Raw genomic sequence first — 18,261 nt, 5'->3', positions numbered from 1 at the left:
TCTCCTGATTTAGACAAGAAGGGATTAGCTTCTGACAACCGCATAAACATGACAACTTTGCTCCCTCAGAATAAAGAGTGTATCTCTAGAGTCGTGTGAAAACAATAGACGGTTATTTCACTCAGTCAATCGTGCATACTTAGTTTCACCAGAGTGCAGAGAAATAGAGAGACGGGCGTTTTCAATAAAAAGGTGTTATTTATTGAGCAGTCTTCTTTCTCATGCAAGAGTAATGAATTGCCACAATTGCAATACTTATCATGAAGTAAAGTGCGTACAGTAAAAGGAGTATTATGAAATAATACTGTAAAAGCATTGATATGGTTCCTTAGCCATATGATACTTTAAAATAGATAAAATATATACATACATAAAAACATTGACTAACGTACTCAACTGGTGCTTCTAAATACGCCTACCCCGGTTTACCTGACCTAAGCCTAATACGTAAGAAGGAGTAAGTAAGTAGCAGTTTAAGTTAAGTTGTTTTTTTGCCAAGGAATCTGAATCAAGAATTCTCTTAAGGGTTTAGTCAGCTCCGTACCTGGGTAATAGAATGTAGGAGGTCTTGTATCTCTCTCTCTCAGGACTCGATATCCCAGCAACCCGCAAGGGTATCTGGAAACACCGGAGCTGGATTTTCTCGGCAGGAGAAAAGACAGCGTCGCTCTCAGTGCGTCAAAAGGGAGGGGCGGCTTCCGTGGGCTCTCGCATCAGCTGGGCTCTCGGGCAAGTAGATAGCCGCTCTGCTCCAAACCACTGTGTGTTTGCTTAAGGCAACGTTGGTATATTTATACCTGAAAGGTGCCGGGTTTGACGTAAGGTTGGACATAAGACGTCACCAAGAACTAACAGTTCTTTCTGACTCTAGGAGTTCTTGTGCAAATCAAAACAAGAGCAGGGGGATTTCCCGGGCTGCTGGAGGTTTGGTCTGTTTAAAGAACGCGTTGTACTTTCTAGGAGTCTAGGGAAGTAGCCTTGCCGTATTTGGACTGCATGGGCTATTACTAAATATGGATATGGTTCTTATGCCTTTATAAGGATAGTATTTATTATAACCATATAAGGGCATAAATCGGGAATATCGAATTAGGGTCCTAGATAGAAACACAACAACGCCAGACATAGGAGGGGTAGGTGGATATGACTCCCAGCACTGCCCAACAGTATGGGGGTGGGTGGATATGATGCCCAGCAGTGCCCAACAGTATGGGGGTGGGTGGATATGACTTACAGCAGTGGCCAACAGTATGGGTGTGGGTGGATATGACTCCCATCAGTGCCCAGACATAGGAGGGGTGGGTGCAGAGGACTCCCAGCAGAGGCCAGACATAGGAGGGGTGGGTGGATATGACTCCACGCAGTGCCCAGACATAGGAGGGGTGGGTGCAGAGGACTCCCAGCACTGCCCAGACATAGGAGGGGTGGGTGGATATGACTCCTAGCACTGCCCAGACATAGGAGGGGTGGGTGGATATGACTCCCAGCAGTGCCCAACAGTATGGGGGTGGGTGGATATGACTCCCAGCAATGTCCAACAGTATGGGGGTGGGTGGATGTGACTTACAGCAGTGGCCAACAGTATGGGTGTGGGTGGATATGACTCTCAGCACTGCCCAGACATAAGAGGGGTGGGTGCACAGATCTCCCAGCAGAGGGCATACATAGGAGGGGTAGGTGGATATGACTCCCAGCACTGCCCAACAGTATGGGGGTGGGTGGATATGACTCCCAGCAGTGCCCAACAGTATGGGGGTGGGTGGATATGACTTACAGCAGTGGCCAACAGTATGGTTGTGGTGGATATGGCTCCCAGCAGTGCCCATACATAGGAGGGGTGGGTGCACAGGACTCCTAGCATAGGCCAGACATAGGAGGGGTGGGTGGATATGACTCCCAGCAGTGTCCAGACATAGGAGGGGTGAGTGGATATGACTCCCAGCAGTGCCCAACAGTATGGGGGTGGGTGGATATGACTTACAGCAGTGCCCAACAGTGTGGGGGTGGGTGGATATGACTCCCAGCAGTGCCCAACAGTATGGGGTGGGTGGATATGACTCCCAGCAGTGGCCAACCGTATGGGTGTGGGTGGATATGACTCCCAGCAGTGCCCAGACATACTAGGGGTGGGTGCAGAGGACTCCCAGCAGAGACCAGACATAGGAGGGGTGGGTGCAGAGGACTCCCAGCACTGCCCAGACATAAGAGGGTTGGGTGGATATGACTCCCAGCAATGCCCAGACATAGGAGGGGTGGATGGGTATGACTCCCAGCAGTGCCCAACAGTATGGGGGTGGGTGGATATGACTCCCAGCAGTGCCCAACAGTATGGGGGTGGGTGGATATGGCTTACAGCAGTGCCCAACAGTATGGGGGTGGGTGGATATGACTCCCAGCAGGGCCCAATAGTATGGGGGTGGGTGGATATGACTTACAGCAGTGGCCAACAGTATGGGTGTGGGTGGATATGACTCCAGCAGTGCCCAGACATAGGAGGGATGTGTGCACAGGACTCCCAGCAGAGGCCAGGCATAGGAGGGTTGGGTGGATATGACTCCCAGCAGTGCCCAGACATAGGAGGGGTGGGTGCAGAGGACCCCCAGCAGAGGCCAGACATAGGAGGGGTGGGTGGATATGACTTACAGCAGTGGCCAACAGTATGGGAGTGGGTGGATATGACTTACAGCAGTGGCCAACAGAATGGGGGTTGGTGCAAGGGGCAGGGCCTGAAGGCTGCAAGGGGGAGACTGATAAGGGTGCAACTGGGAGTGTAGTAGGGTGCAAGGGGAATTGTTAATAATCTAAAAAGTTGCTACCCCCCATCAACAATACTGTGTACATCCATGCACAATCACACTCATCCCATATGACCCAGGTACACACCAATGCCTCGTGCCCAATGTACAGGGAGTGTGAAAGTACTGACAACATAGCTAACACGGGGCCCTGGTGTAGGCAGCACAAGGCCCTCCTGTGACCACTGCATATACCAATACCAGGACAACAAGGACAGATATCTTGAACAGGAACTCTCAACCACTGTGATGGCAGCATGCCCGATGGGGGAATAGCCACACCACGAGGGACGCCCAGTTGCAAACCTGACTCAAACTACCAGCACAGCCTGGCACTCACACCCCTTACATATACTTAGCCACCTAGGACAGGCAATGGGGTGCCCCACTGTCACAATCATCATGTAACACAACAAATACAGATCTGATGAAGCATCCAAGCAAAACATGCGCGGTGCTCATGCACAAGTCTCTTGCACTGATACTACAACACCATAGATTCACCTCAGTGAGGCAGTGGATGCAAAAAATCTTGCCATGGTGCTGGGTAATGTCAAGGTGATGCACCTTGGAGATGTGCCACGTACTAAAGCCCAACGTCAGAAGTCGGTGTACTGGTTGTGTTGTGGTGTGCGGTGTTTGCCTGTCATGGCACAGCAACACCTCTTAAAAGTTGCTGTCTGTAATCTTAAAGATTTCACTCAGTCACTTCTGTGCACATGCTACCTCAAAACCCTGTGCATGCTTGAAGCAGACGTAAGGATTAACACAGCATTGTGAAGATGGGGCCACACAGAGCATAACAGGATCTGCCTTGTGCCAGCTACACAACTACAGCAATGTGCCACTTCCATGGCACAGATGTGTGACGCAGCTGTTCTGTTCTTCCACCATGGTGATCCGCAGTGTTAATGTGTTGCATCCATCTTGGCATAGCTGTGGTGCATGATGAATGCCAAATCACTGCTGATATGCCTGGCTCTGCCAGTCATTGTAAATAGACCCTCACATGTCAATGATTCCTGAGCACAGATCAATCTGACCCCATAAAAAAATCCACAAGTGATCAATATGAAAAAACAAAGCAGGTGGCACAGTGACAAAGACAATGTATATGGAAATTTGATGTTGCATTACATGGCATTAACATCTGCTGTCTCTCACACCCACAGGGCAACGTGCGGTATTACCCCCAACCAGGGGGGAGATGGATCCCAGTCCCATGCTCCGCAGGATCCTGATCCCACCAACAGCGACACCTCTCACCACTCCACGGATGACACAGACCAACCTGGCACCTCTGGTTCCCAAACCCGTGCAGCAGCTGGATCAGGGCCATCTGTGCCAACCACCACACCCATTCCTGCCACACCCCAGCAGACCGCTCAGAGCCCTGCCCACGATCCACAACTGAGCCAGTCTGACAAGGTTCACCGGACACCCAGGAGGTGGCAGACAACACCACCACTGTCAACCCTCAGGGGTCCCGGTGACCCGATGTGCCCACTACAGCAGGCGGAGCTCGTGTGGGCAGGGGTGGTGGGAGTGGCACAAGGCGGAGGCGAGAACCTGACCAGCAAGCTGCAGGGCCCGGTATATCTGAACTGAGAAACATCATGGAGGTATACCGGCGGGACACCAGGGAGTTCAGCCAGGGAGTGGGGACCCTCATTGACTTTACAAAGCAGCAGGCCGAGCAACACGCCAGTCAACAACAACACCAAGGACGGATGGAGGCAAGACTGGCTGAGCTCTTGGCGGTGCAGAGGGACATAAGCCACTCACTCCGTAGGATTGCTGACAACATGCAGCAGCCTCCCTGTGTCACCAGGCCAGAAACATCAAGGCAAAGACTGACAACAGGAACAGGGAGGGAAAAGGATGCGGAATCGTGCGACGGAGCGTCCCAGGCATCGTCAAGGCCTGCATATGAGTGTCCCCCAAGGAAGGTGGGTCTTCCACGGAGAAGACGTTGAGAGGCAGTGGGCCATGCACATCTCCCAGGTCACCTGGTCTGGCATCTTGCCTTTCTGTGCAACAGCATCACCTTATTGACTTTCCAACTCTCCCACATGGCTTTGCTGGTCGCAGTGTGACCAATGATACCAAGCAATGTGTGCTGGACTCTGTTGACTCAAACTGCAAGGCATCACATCTACCTTTGTGAACTTTGGATTCCCAACATTTTTGTACAGCACCGACCACCTACTCACATTTCACGCACAAGATGGTCAAATACATTTGACAACCACTATACGTATTGATGTACTAATTATTTTTCCCTGACTCAACAACCTATGTGTGGGGATATGTCAAAGTAGGCCAGAGTGTAGAACAAACTTAAGCCATCCATACAGTGGAGTCTGAGTCCGGTTGAGGACACACATAGGTCACAATGTATCATCAACTACATACATGGAGGGCAATACTCACCTGTGATGGTTACTATCTGCTGAGGGGGGGGGGGGGGTGGCTTGCCATACTGCTATGACAGACTTTTACGGAACAGTCCCATGAATGTGTAGAGGTCATGTGTAATGTGTAGGTGTCCAGGGAGGGATTACCATGTCTGTATGTTTAGGTGGGAGAACTATCACCCACATGCAGTTGTGTTGTGATGAATGGTCCCCAGGGCAACGGTGGCTGGACGGACTTTGGCCAAGGGGTGTAGTTTGGCAGACGTACATATTTCATCTACTATTGGTTTGGGTTGTAGAGTGCCTACTGAGTGTGGCAGAGGAGTATGAAGGTGTTCCTGCAGTTGACTGTGGGACTATTGTACGTATCTAAGGTGGACGGTCATGTGGCTGTGGCAGGGGAAGTTGAGGATGATGTGTGTGCATGCACCCTGTATGTGCACAAGTACTGCTGGAGTATGGCTCTTGTTCCTGCATAGCTGTTGTTGCCGTAGTACAGCTGCCTGGTGTCGTGGACCTGGGTGGCTGTCTGTCTTGACTAGGAGTGGATCTATCTGAAGATCATTTCCTGCATGTGGAGGGAATTGCAGCATGAGTTAGTGATGGTGTTGTCTTGGGGAATTGGATGCAAACGGTGACGTACCAATGCTGGATGTTGGTGTGCATCTCATCCAGCCAGGACTTGCTCTACCTCAGACCCATGTAGTCTGTGTAGGTGCAGACCTGTGTGCTGATGTAGTACTCCAATGTCTGAGGAGCAATCAGTTGTGTCGATTCCAAGCTCAGTATTCTCAGATTTTGACACAATTAATGGTGAAGCCTCTCTGCTCGATTAGCAGATGTGTCAATCCAGTTCCCCTAAGGACCCCATGCCCTCAAAGCAATACAACATCCTTGCTAAGATTCCCAAACACCATTTGTACACCATTTGTAACCTGTACCTCAGATTGGCCACTAATCCGGATGGCGGCAGACACCAGTTACTCCTGTCCATCTTGAGTAAAGGCTAGAACATCCCGTTGGGTTAAAAGTGCGCACAATTAATGACTATTAATATGAAACTAGATGGCTTAGCAGATATGTGGGTGTAGGCTTGGAGAGATGTTGATGATAGCTACACTGAGGGTGGGCTGGGTGTTGGTGTGAAAGGTGAAGTGCAGAAGTTTGACAATGCTGAGTGTGTCCTTGGTGTTGTATGTGACTCAGAGGGTGTACCTCGTAGAGTCTGGCAAATCATACTCCTGGAATCTTGTTCTGGTCCCTGCGGATGTACCACTATCTGGCTGTGATGGCAATGTTGAAGTAATGTGCTGAGGTTGTGGACAAACAGGTCACATGAATGAAGGCGATGTGTGAGGTTGTTGTGTTGATGAGTTGACAGATAACAATGGGCTGGTGGTGGAATTAGTGTGTGTGCAGTATGAGGCACATGACCTCGTTGTACGGACATGCACTGTTATGTGGTGCAGCGTGGTGTTGGCAGGATGAGTCGGTGGTGAGGCAGCAGCATGAATGACTGAACACATGACGGCAGAAGGGTTGACACACCATGAAAAACTAGTACACAAAGTGAATGATTATTGCAAGGCACCCTGTAACATGTGTATGCAAAGGAAGGAGTGTGTGGTTACTCCTGGGTCACTGCACAAAACTTGTTGAACACTCAAAAAGTAGGATGGACACAGGATCAGGCACCAAAAGGACAAGGGAAGCACAGGACACACAGCGTCATCTGGTGTTGCCTTCCCGTTGTGCGTAGCCAGCCAAACAAGACATACCCAACCATGTACGTCATGCGCCATTTAAAAAACAGCATGCATGTTGCCACATTACACATAAGCACATATGTACAAACATTGTAAATAAAAACATAGATGACGCATGGAAACTGGCTGAAGATCTGCGGTGACAGTAATGATGCACAACATACTGTGGGTATCACATTCACTACAAAAAATATTACGTTTGCTATGAGGCCATGCTGCTTTGCACAATTGTACATGGTCAGTGGCATTGCTCTGATGAAGATAACAGACATGCAATGATGTTACCTGTAATGCTGTTCAACCAATAGCCACACGACTGCCAGGGACTGTCGGTACCTTTGCGCCTCAGAGTTGTGCGATGCTGAAAGGGGTCCATCTCCCAATAGCCCCTTGGTCTGAGTATAAATGACAGACACAAAAGGGTGATCAGGCGAGGGAAGGGGAGGATGGGAATAAGCAGGGAGTGAGATCTGAAACAAAGGTAAAGAAGCATAAGCATTCCACACTTCTTGTCACAGATTAACAGAATACCTCCGGACCTATACTGTAACATTTACACATGTGAAGTATGATCACAGCCACTGTATCCTAATTGGGACCACATATTTGGAAATTATAGAAGATCAGAACATTGAACACAGACACATAAAAGGTAGCAGAGTTTATCACCTAAATGAAGGGGGTGTAACGCTCACCAGGACAGCATCAATGCAATGAGATCCATGCGCTCATCTATAGATTCACAGTGTATGAATGAGGCTCAAACTTACAGTGCATATAATGTGTGGCAGTGCTACTCACACAAAGCCCACAATCTGTAGTCATCTCGGGGAATCAGTGACGGTCTTGAAGGCAAATGACACATCACCCGCAAGAGCCCTAAGAAGCTCAACCAACGAGGAAGGGAATTATCTAAACACAAGGTAGCCCCGCAAGAGTCCTTGGCTTGTCCAACTGTGCCTTACGATGCCTAACATGACAAGCAGGACGCAACAAACTACAAAGAGAGAAATCATTTACAAATCCAATAAACCACCCCTACCGTGACCAGGATATGCAGCACAGCACAAAAGAATCCTGAGATTGACGTCACCCGACTGGTGCCACAGAAGTGTAAACATTATCCACAGCACAACGTTGTGATGTCATCAGTGCTACATACCTGCCATCATGGGAATAGAAAGTTAACATCAACTTACAGAGAAGGCTTGCAAAGCAGTGTTCTCCACCGGCACAGGGGTAGCGACATGACTGTGACATGACATACGGGCACAAGGGGCAATGCATCCCGAACAGACTCACAGGACAGTTGACAGACCATGTGGGACATACACTGTCCCACAACTTCACAACATGGTTGTTTGCAGATCAAACGGTACTGGCACACAGGATAAAGGGGATGAGCCAGACACATCCTGCTGCACACAGTGAGGCTGCAATTCCACACACAGCCTGTTGTTGAGATGTCCCACACTATGTCAACCGGTGTCAGCCGCAATGTGTCTGGGGCAAGGTATACACACATTGATGCATTCACCAGAGTCAAAAGTCCACAACAGATGACTGTCAAGAAGGGTGACTGTTCTGTCATTGGAGTGGTGCAACATGCAATTTGATCAATGGGAATGGGACATCTAGGTATGGTTCAACAACATGCTCAGAAACAGTTCACACACATTCGAAAACCATACCAACCCAATACAGCCTGTTTGGATTTCTTATCAGAACTGACATTTCCACATGTCTGTGCATGGCACGCTGATTCGGAACACGTTGCAATCATCATGGGGAATAGCAGGAGGACTAAGATGACACGAACAGACAACAGGCAGAGCAACCTGCAAAAACAGGCACACAAGGCTTTACATTGAGAATCCATATCCTACAGGCATGGTCATGTAAAATACACCAACAATGTAGTACACATGTACATTTCAGGATCACTCATTGTGCATATGTGTGTGGCTGAACATCAGCACTTGTGTGACACATCACAACATACATCAAAGTGGCTTTCCATACAGTCAGCTGGACACACAGTTTGCAACACATGCCACTCTATGCTACAAGCTTGCACAATAATTCACAGTGACTCACCATTAAGAGAAGAAGTTGCGTATGAGCTCCTCCTCCTCATCACTTTCATTGTGGCCAAGGCCGGCATCCTCAACAGGTAGATGTTCCAGCTCATCAGGATCCAGGATGAGTGGCACAGCCTCCTCAACTGCCATGTTGTGCAGCATGTAGCACACGATGAAGATGTTACACACCTTTTGTGGGGTGTATGGAAGGGATCCACCGGTCTTATCAAGGCACCGGAATAGACTCTTCAGGAGTCCAAAAGTCCGCTCTATCACTCACCTGGTCTGCCCGTGTGCATTGTTGTACCGCTGGTCTGCAGCTGTTCTGGGATTGCGGAGTGGTGTCATGAGCCACGGCATGTTGGGATATCCCGCGTCTCCTACAAGTAAACCTCATGCAAAAAAGTATGTAATGAGATGCCGTCATACATAAAAAATAAATGAGACATACAGGACAAACCGAGTTTACCCACCAACAAGACATGCCCGCTCGTTGTGCAGCTGCAGCATCATCAGTGGTACCCTGCTACGTCTCATGATGAATGCATCATGGCACGATCCTGGAAAACGTGCACAAACATGGGAAATCAGCATGTTAGCAAGACACACAACCAGGGCATTTATTGAGTGGTAATGTTTCCTGTTGCAGAAGGCCTGCTCCTGAGCCTGTGGTGGCACCAAAGCCAAATGTGTACCATCAATGGACCCAATGACATGTGGCATGCCTCCCAGGGCATAGAAGTCACCCTTGACATCTGTCAACTCTTGTGCAGTTGGAAATTTTATGAACTCATCAATGTGCTGCAACATAGCAGCAAACACATCACGTAGAACACGGCTGAACATGGTTTGGGACATCCCCCCCAACATCAGCTATGGTAAATTGAAACGTACCTGTAGCAAAGAAATGTAGTGCTGCCATCACCTTTAGCTTGGGTGTCAGCGCAGTCGGATCCCTGTGTCACGGTTGGAGATGTGGTTCCAGCCTGACCGTCAAGTTCTGAATCCACTCTCGAGTGAATCGGTAACGTCGGATGCAATCACGTTCCCTCATGGTCTCCAAGTCAGGAAAAGGCCTTGGTAGAGGCGGTGCCCTGCAGGACATATTTGGTAAGAACAACTGTTAGCCAACAACGATACCAATGTACATAGCACATGCAACACTGCAACTACACATCAAGTGACTATGGTGTCTGGCGTGTGCAAGACATCCAGGATACATATGGCATCTTGCTGGCACTCCAACATTTCATAGCGGACAAATTGCAAATGAGGTGTGCATGTGTGAAAGCAACACCACAGCCATTGTCACGATGCAGACATGTATGCCTGGGGATAAATGATGTATGAGGCCATCAGATACAAAATCCTTTGAAAAGCACATGTGGCATGGTGTGCATACATGGACAACCATGTCAATCACAACACAGACGCATGAGAGATGCACCAACAGCATATGCAGTTAATGCAACACAAATAGCTATTGCAACTCTTACCATGACACACACATGACATTGTCAGATAGTGTTATGCTGAGCGTCAAAATGTCAAGTGAGAAGGGGCCCTGGTCAATGGCATAATGAGACAGCTGCCCATAGTGATGACTGTGCCATCCCAGTGTTGATATGCATAAGTGAATGCGCATATTGATACATAGGGGACAAGTGTTAAGGTGATGTGTTACACTTACTGCCTCATCACACATGACAGGTGTCAACAGGGCGTCACACTGTTTGAGGAAAGGATCAGATGCCCTGTGCTATGTCACAGCCTGCTATACCTAGGCACTGCTCATGTAAGTATGCAATGACAAAAACCTGATATACATCCTGGTTTGAACCGTACACAAACATTGGTGCCATGTATGCGCCTCGTAACACTATTGTAATGTTGCAGTAAGTGAGCGTGTGCAACGCACCGTACCCCTGCCTTCACCACAGCGGGTGTAACGCACTGTACCCCGACCTGACTTGCGTGTGTGCGCATCGTTTCACTATTGTCATCATGCCATACGCGAGCAAACCGTACCCTGACCTGACGTGCGTCTGTGCACCTCGTTTCACTACTACAATGGTGCCATATTCGAGCGAACCATACCCCGACCTGACGTGCGTGTGTGCGCCTCATTTCACTACTACAATCGTGCCATACGCGAGCGAACAGTATCCCGACCTGACGTGCATGTGTGCGCCTCGTTTTACTACTACAATCGTGCCATATGCGAGCGAACCGTACCCTGACGTGCGTGTGTGCGCCTCGTTTCACTACTACAATCATGCCATACGCGAGCGAACCTTACCCCGACCTGACGTGCGTGTGTGCGCCTCATTTCACTACTACAGTGGTGCCATACGCGACGTGGAAAGCACTGTAGACGTGTGTTGATCTCAGAAACTAGCTAGGGTACACCTATGGGGCAAATAATGGGCCCTGAATGCAGCCTGGTTGTCATGGATACTGAAATTTGAGTGTGTTCTACAGGTGTCCTGCAAAAGTCCGTTGGGCAGAAATATACAATGTTGCAATTAGTAAAAAAAAAAAAAAAAAAGAAATACATGCATAATAAATTCTTATTGCTTTTGTAAATTTATATATGTGTGTTTTTAGGCTTCTTCTTTTCCCTTTTTTTGTAATTTATTTATGCTATAATTGTTCACCTGAACCATCTGTTTGCTGTTATAATTAGTTGTCCCTGGTTCAGGGGTGTTGGATAGCCCTTGTAGTTTGTCAATGCAATTAGTATTTGGAGCTGAAGCACAAATTTTAAAACATGCAAATTTGAGTCAGGGCTTTATGTTTGAAGGAATTGGATGAAACATAGGATGCAAAGTATTCTGGCCTATTACACTGTACTCCAGAAACAGAAAGCCCCTCAGCAGCACGGATTTAAGGCTGCATGTGTCTGTGAGTGAGCACTTGCCTGCCCAAAATTACAGTGGACCACACTGCTGCTGTCTCTGCATTCCCTGGACTCTGAATTTGCTGGCCATGGAGAGGGCACCTGCATTCAGTGAGGAGGAGAACCTGGCCCTGCTGGATGCCCTCCTACCAAACTACAGTAAGCTGTATGGGAGACCAGGGGAGCAGGTGAGTGATGCCTGCACTTGCTTTGACTGTGCACCTGTTGTGTGAGTGGCACTACGGGCATTGTGTATTTGTGGAACAGACATGCAATGTGGTTTGGCTGTGAGTGCCGAGTGTGTACATTGTGCTGTCTCCCATGCAGAGCATGTTGTAGTTAAAGTGTGTTTCCTCCTTACTTGCATTATGCTAACTGTGACATTCAATGCATACTGATTTACACATTCTGCTGTGCCACACCTTGCAGGTTTTTTAGCCATAATTTACTGAGCTGTAATAGTGTTCACCCCAGAGTGACAGCTGAATGTACTCACTGATGTTAATGTTTTTTGTGGACCGGTGATGTACAAATGCTGTGTTTAAACTCATGGACATTGAGAGTGTGAATGTTCCTGGTCACCTGGCTGAGTGTGTATGTGATGTTTTGCACCACGGCTGCATGGCGTATGCAGCAGCTGTAGCCATCTGATGTGACAAGTATGCTATGTTGTGTGCCTGACTTGCACAGTTAGCACAACACCTGTGGCACCTCTTTGTCAAGTAGGACATGTGCAAAATGAAGGTTTTATATACTGTTGACACTGACAGGAGAGCGAACTGTGCCAGGGTGTGTCTGTCTGGTCTGCTGAGTGTTCTTAAGTGGAGTAGGATATGTGACAGGTTGTCACATGCTGTCCCACAACCTACATTTGCATGTGTTGTACAGTGTGTGCCATGATCAATGAGTGTGTTGCACCCCTTATGCCATATGTTGACTTTCAAAGGCATGTGATGTGTTTGGGTTTGCCCATATGCCTAATTCACATGGACAATAATGCAAGTCCTGTCAGCATCCTATGCCCTATATACATTATCAATGGTGTGTCTCTGGGTCATGGAGCAGGTGTACTGATGTTGATTCACTTGTTCTTCCTGACAGGTGTCTGTCTATGAGAAGGGAGAGATATGGATGGAGATCGTCAGGGCTGTCAGGAGTGCGGGGGCCATCACCGGCGGCTGAGGAACATCAGGAAGAGGTGGCAAGACATCTGGTGCTGGACCCGGCGTATCGCCCGGGTCCAGCTGAAGATGGAGGCCCCACGCCAGCATGGTGGAAACCGCCACCTCACCGCCCAGATGCTCCGGGTCCTGACAGTGGTCTTTCCAGACCTCCATAGGCAGTTTCAGGAGGGACAGCAGCAAGGAGGGGATAGGTACATGGCTGTTTGTAATGCTGTGTGTCAGTTGCTACTTGAGGTGCTCTAAATCCTGGAAACACTCGCACAGTTGGGGTGTCTAGTCAGACAGGCTATTTGTGCATTGTATTTTCAATTCCACATATTCAACTTGTGCCCTTTTTCATCCCTTCCCCTCCTCCACAGGTGTCCCCTGGTCTGTGTATTTTCACATTTGCAGATGTTCCTCTAGGGTACAAGGTAATTAGACTGCACATTGATTAGTGCATCATGTGTGAGGGACGTTTGTGACATGTGTGGGTACCTTGTCTATGGCCTGACCTGTGCACTGTGTTTGGCCTTCACATGTGCTTGCACTGATGATGAGTCTCAACATATGGGTGTGCGGTTTAAAATGCACACACTTGCATTCTCAGACATCATTTGTGAGATATGCATATTGTCATGACGGGTAATCCTGAGACAGTCAGCATTTTCTAGACCCATGGATCTGTGTGCCCACTACAGTCCCCTGAGAGACCCTGGTATCCAAATTGTGTGTTTCATGCAACACTGTGCCCATTCTATGTGTGTTCAGGATGGGTCAGCGTCTGTGGGATTGGTGCCTTGCATAGTTTGTATTTATCATGTGTCTGCTACATGTGCACACTGGCCATGGATACAAGATTTGGCTTGTGCATGCTCACACTGGCCAGTGCCTGTGTGCCTATTCAGAACAATCTGTTGTTGGTTGGTTGTGACTAATATGTATTGCCAGCCCCACAAGGTGACTTTGGTGTAATTTTTGTGAAGTTGCTGCACTGTTTATGTTACCCTGATTCTGAGTTCTCACTTCTTGGGCTGTATCAATCACATTGACTGAGTGATGTGGGTGTTGTGCTGGAGTGGTGTAATGGGCCTGCCTGTTTGGCCCTTGGCAGTTTTGACCTGTGGATGTAAATTATGTCTTGGAATTTTAAACTCGGCACTCCCCCTGTGATGTGGACAGTGCTCTCATTAGGGGCTTTACAGGCTATGCCATTTGCTTCCACAGATGATTGTGCCTCAATCTTTTAGCCACATGTATGTACTTCTGGTGCAATGCTGTTTTGTCTTGGTGTGCACACTAAGGCATTGACATTTAGCATGTGGATAAGGGTGTGTCCACGATGCAGCAATGGTTTTGGACTACACAATTGCAGGCACATTAGCTTACGTATTGTCGTGATTTGGGACATGTGGGCCACTTCACATGACATCCACTGGGTGTTATGTGCTAGCAACTGTATGATCTGGTGATAGATGGCCCTGTGTGAACTGACACATTAGAAGTTGTCTCACATTGAGGTATGTACCTGGGTAACCCCAACACTTAAGAGTTGTTCATGTTTTGAATGTGCTCATATGACAAATTGTGTAGGTAACACTTATGTGTCTGCATTATAGTTGTTTCACAAGGTAGACAAGGTAGTGCACACCAAAAAACATTTGCAATGTTTTGGATTAGCAGGCAGCTTTTGGAGGAGGCCAGTGTTTGTGATTGATGGTGTGCCTTGATCTACATAGACATGTCCACACAGTGTTCTGGAGTGATTGAGAGTCCTTTGTTGTCAATTGCACAGACTAATGTGTGTCAAGCCATCAAGACCTCCGTTGGAGCATGTATATGGTACATGGTCCACGCCATTTGTTTGTGACAGTGTTTCATTGAAAAGTGTATCAGCTGTTTCAATGAATGTGTCTATTTTTTTGGTGTGCATTTCCTTGTGAGAGATCTTTCGTGCAGGCACCTACGTGTTATGTTCACAAGATGGCAAATTTATACATGCAATGCATGTTGAATGTGTGAAGTATGGTGAGTCCCAAGATGCCAATAATTTGTGACATTAGTTTTCACCAAAATGTACTTACAGGGCTCAGAGTGTGGTGTCACCTTGGTGAGTGAGGTATGTTAGTTTGCCCTGAGGGGCAACACAACTGTTTATTTCTTTTCGAACTTGAGGTGGCATCACTTCATTGTATAGATCTGCTCTCCTGTAAACAAACAGAAGCTACTCAGTGTGACTCTCATTCAAGTTGTGGCCTGGTCTGTTCTTTGGATCCTTTGGATCTGTGGAGCTGTGGATATTTGCACAACTTACGTTATGGGTCCCAGTCCCATTTACGCATTTGTTCCTTACATGACGGGTGGTAGGTTGGGTTTCAGTCCCTTTTCCACAGTTACTATTGTTTGGTTCCTTACATGAGGAGTACTTAATTGAGTGCAGTCCAACCACAGTGGTAGAGTTCGGGGGTGCCTTGTTCCCTTCACTCACTCCACATGTGTTCACATGTCTTTTCATGTGCCGTCTCTTTTTGTGTCTGTGAGCTGTACGTGCTCATACTTACTTTTTGTTTCAATATTAAAGGAGGAGGATAGTTTGATAGTTTGTTTATATCTTTTTATATCTTTTCATTCTTCTTTCGTCCTTTGTTTGGTTCGTGTTCCCTCTCGTGATGTGGTTTTACCATTCATCTCAGAGTTATGGACTATTGTCTTCATTTGTACATTGCTGTGTATAGTAGTTTTTATTTTATTATGGTTTTATTCGTTTTTCAATTTAAAAGGGAGTATCTTCATGTTATGTTTATAATGTTCCCTTTACCTTGTTCCTAGCTGCTCAACCAGTGTGTGTGTTCTATGTGGAATGTTGGTGTGATTGACATGAGTGGAATGCTTGGATGCCCGGTGTGAGTGTTTACAGTTGGATGATGGGCTAAGCAGCTAGCAGGCTGTTCCAGGTGGGGCTGTTACCACAGATCTCATGGACTCAATAAACATCCTTCAAAGACACTATCTGGCTACGTCTATTTTGTTACCTCTACGCTTAGGACAATACCACTACAAAACCTTTTCTTTTTATAAACTATTTTTTATACCCTAAACCTTTACTTCTATTTTTATTTAGTTCAATTTCTTTATTATTTTTATGTCTGTTGTCGAGAGGTCTATTGTGTATAATACAAATGCTTACAGCGTGCCTTGGGCCAGCCTATTGTTATCATGGTTGGCTTTCTTGTCAATCTTCTTTGCTTGCTTCTGATTTTATGGTTTTCCTTACTCTTCTTGTAAAGCAGTGAAGAGGGTGTGATACTCCAACATTTTTGGTAAAATTACAATATTCAGACATATACTTCAATTTAGCAATTATATAATATAGAAAAGAAAACAGTAAAACAGTATATCTTCAAAACTTGTTGAAAATGCTTTTATTCATCCATATATTTCATAGTATGGGTTGGGAAGTGATCAGTCTAACTTTTTTTCATTAGGAGGGAGTACAGCAAATGAGGTTGTCTTTGCAATTTGTGCTACAGAGACCATGTTAGACCACATGAGACTCTTCCCGTATCCAACCTTCCAACTGGAGTAACCAAGTTCTCAGACGACGATAAGGCACATCCAGGCTTTTTTTACTCTAACCCTTTGATTCACAATCCAATCCATGAAACATAGCAATAATTACAGATCTCCCACATAATTTGCAGGTGATGCGAAGAAACGTATGTAATTTAAGCTTAGCCTGTAGTCTTTTTGCCTTCTTTTGTACAGAATGCATCTGTTTGCTACAAAAAGTGCAGTAAATCCACTCATGCACAATGTTTTCTGTCACCGTACAGTGCAGTAATGAGCTTGGTCCTGCCTTGTCTACCGTGCTTTTTCTTGTATCTCAGCTTCACTTACGCCTTTTTCACTTTATGGACGGTCAGACTGGGATAGAAAATAGGCTCAGACACCAACATAAACATGGGCTCTATCTGTGAATCAGATAGCTAAAAAGGTGATGCACACTTGCAAGTGAGGACAGATTTAAGCTTCTAAAGACACCCCGTGTAAGTGTTCTGCAAAGCATGAGAGACTGTATGCATTTGTGTTTGCTGCAGGCAATGTTTGTGGTAATATCAGGGAAATTAACAATAAAATGGGGCCACTAACAGGCCATCAAACAGCTAAACAAAAACAGCCCACACCCTGAGCTTTCCTACAAAATTGCCCTGTAGGTCTGTCCAGCCTTGGCTCCATGTCATGTTGTATTGGGTTAGCTGAGATTTGCAACATACTGAGGTATTTCTGTAGTGACTCACTTCAAATGTGTGGTTTGTTTCACTTCCTGCTGTGATTACTCTGTGAAATGCTCTGTTACCAGTGACTCCTAAATTATTTAGTTAAAAAGTTGCCATACTATATATATATATATATATATATGTGATCAAGCCACTCCGGTGGTGAAACGCGTTATAGCCGACGAATAAACGCACTATAACTTGCACGAATTCTGGGTTCGAGTCTGCCTGTACGTTGCTCGCATGTGTGGGTAGCGGTTTTCTCCGAGCAGTTACTTGGATATATATATATATGTATATATATATATATATATATATATATATATATATATATATATATATTACCTACTGGCGGTCGCCAGTAGGTATATATAGTTAGGATTTTTTCTCTATGGGATTTTTGAAAATTCTATGTCTAATAACTTTGGCGTTTGTGGACGGAATTGGCTGAAATTTTCAGGAAAATGGCACATTTTGTTTCTGAGCAGCCCCTGAAAATTGGGGGGGGGTTCGTCCAGGGGGGGTCGAGAAAAAAGGGGGGTCCCAAAACGTGTTTTTAACATTGAGTTTTCCATAGGGCGGTTGGCCTCACTTTTAGCCCGAACGGCTGAATGGATTTGCACGAAACTTGGCAAAATTGTAGGGACTGGTAGCCCGATGTGCCTTTTGTAGGTCTCAATATATGTGCTCCAGTGGATTTTGAGAAATTAACGTTTAAAAAAAGATATATATCTGTAACAGCGGACCGGGCAGCGCTCCAGTTCGCGTACTTTTCGCGCAACGGAGATTTGTGAAGCGAAGCTGATTGGTTCTCCGGCGTCTGTAAACATTCCAAACAGTCCGTAGCGGCCGCCATCTTGTCT

Source organism: Lissotriton helveticus, chromosome 5_1, assembly GCF_964261635.1.
Source record: "Lissotriton helveticus chromosome 5_1, aLisHel1.1, whole genome shotgun sequence".
Taxonomy (NCBI): domain Eukaryota; kingdom Metazoa; phylum Chordata; class Amphibia; order Caudata; family Salamandridae; genus Lissotriton; species Lissotriton helveticus.
The sequence above is the reverse complement of the archived record's forward strand: the minus strand, read 5'-3'. Positions refer to the sequence as shown.